This window comes from Penaeus monodon, chromosome 17 (assembly GCF_015228065.2).
Source record: "Penaeus monodon isolate SGIC_2016 chromosome 17, NSTDA_Pmon_1, whole genome shotgun sequence".
In the NCBI taxonomy this organism is placed as follows: domain Eukaryota; kingdom Metazoa; phylum Arthropoda; class Malacostraca; order Decapoda; family Penaeidae; genus Penaeus; species Penaeus monodon.
Genome location: NC_051402.1, coordinates 14,121,356 through 14,123,855, shown reverse-complemented (window position 1 = coordinate 14,123,855; position 2,500 = coordinate 14,121,356).

The following is a 2,500-nucleotide window of genomic DNA, read 5'->3' as shown; positions in this document are numbered from 1 at the left end:
TGCAAAGGCAGTGTGTTCTTTTTATAATTTTCGAGCAAAAAAATTCCCTTGCAATATTCCGCTTTAGGAAAAGCTTATTTTTCTTAACGTTGCTTTTCTGTGTTCTCCACCACATCTTATATCCTAAATAGGTAAAAATAGTAATCCAAGAAAATAAAAAAGAGTTTTTCATTTAATGTGTTTTCCAAGTCTGAAAGAAATGTTGATCACTCGGGTGAAGAGAGACATCGTTTGCATAAAACTTTCACCATCAATAACGGAAATGTTTTTATTTTTTTCTTACTTACTTGCTCTTCCTTCCTTTTCCACCTTTCGCTTTTCTATATTCATCTTATTAATACCTGTTTAGATGATTACATCTCCTCTTTTTTTTTTTTTTTTTTTAGACCATAATGCATTTCCTTCCATTTCATTTCGACTACCTTTTCTCTCTTTCTTCAGCATTATCATTTGTGAAGAGAAAGATCCTCGGCTTAATTCAATCTCTCTCGTAAGACCTATTCATAACGGCAAAATCTGGCTAGGTCTATGTCAAAGGCACACGCTGTCTCCCTCTCCCCCCCCTCTCTCTCTCTCTCTCTCTCTCTCTCTCTCTCTCTCTCTCTCTCTCTCTCTCTCTCTCTCTCTCTCTCTCTCTCTCTCTCTCTCTCCATCCAACTATCTATTTGTCTGTTGATCTATCTATCTATCTATCTATCTATCTATCTATCTTTCTGTCTATATGTCTGTCTATCAACCTATTTAACTACTTATATCTTCGTTACCCTGTAGGTACCAATACACAAGAGAGAAAATAAAAGACGAAGAGAGGGAGAGATAAAAAGAAAGAGAGAAAGAGAGAGAGAGAGAGAGAGAGAGAGAGAGAGAGAGAGAGAGAGAGAGAGAGAGAGAGAGAGAGAGATTAGAAAGAAGAGCGAGGCGCTAATCCAGGCGAAAGCAACCAAAGAACGCATGGTGAGTCCCATTTCTCCGCAAAGGATCAGGATACATATGGCTGACAGATGAGTCCTTTGGCCCCGAACTGGTTGCTTCGTGTGGTAAGGGGAGAAGAAGCGGCTGGAAAAGAAAGGAGGGGAATAGGGTAAGGGGAAACGCAAATCAGAATATAAAAAGAAACTGGAGAAAGGGAAGAGAAGTGGAATGGTGGAAAGATATGAAGGAAACCTATGGATCGAAGAAGGGAGAGAGGGAAGGAGGGAGGTAGGGGAAGAGAGAGAGAGAGATTGACAGGTAGACAAATGAACAGATAAACAGATAGACACACACACACACACACACATACACACACACACACACACACACACACACACACACACACACGGAGAGAGAGAGAGAGAGAGAGAGAGAGAGAGAGAGAGAGAGAGAGAGAGAGAGAGAGAGAGAGAGAGAGAGAGAGAGAGAGAGAGAAAGTAAATAAAGAATGACTATGCATGTATGTATCTATGCAGGCAAATGCATTACATTGTGCGTAGAAGTCGCCCAACGCACAAATATAAACGCGAAAGAAGAAAATAAGCAGACGGCATACTTTACGCGCTGACAACAAAGGGACGGCACGCTCAAGACTATCAACAGCACAAACATAGCAAAGGAGAGACAAAAGCAGAAAGAAATCTCCTGTAGAAAAGGAAGGAAACACGGGACAAAGGATGTGTCGGGAGATTTTTATCGTGAAGGATGAAACTGATGTACGGGTCCCCAGAACGCATTTGAATAGAAATCGTGTGGAAAAGATTCAGGTCCTGCGAGGGAAATTGTTAGCCATTTGGGGGGCAGGATAAATTGTTCTGCCGGATAAACTGTCTGTAGCGGATTTCATAAGAATGGCTTAACAAGGACTGATGTTATGATTATTATGTTGGCTATATAAATAGCCATAAATAGGTATAATGTATGGACACGCGCGCACAAACACACACACACACACACACGCACAACACATATATACATACATATATACATATGTATGTGTATATAGAAGTCCATATATACACATGTGTGTGTATATATAAGTCCATATATATATATATATATATATATATATATATATATATATATATATATATATATATATATATATATATAAAAGTTGTATACATATGTAATGTGTATATATGCATACACATGCACACACACACACACACACACACACACACACACACACACACACACACACACACGCACAAATATATATATATATATATATATATATATATATATATATATATATATATATATATATATATATATATATATATATATATATGTTCAATTTTATTTAATAAATGTAAAAGTTTTATTTTTTCACAAACCTCCGCCAACCATATTGGCTTTCGAGATTAATGAAAATGATGAAAAGGAATAAAGACCGGGTATATGTGAAACAATATCACTACTACTAATATGGCGATGACGACTCAGACTGATAATAATAATGGTAGTAATATTGATTATGATAATAATAGTGGTAAAAGACACACACACACACACACACACACAC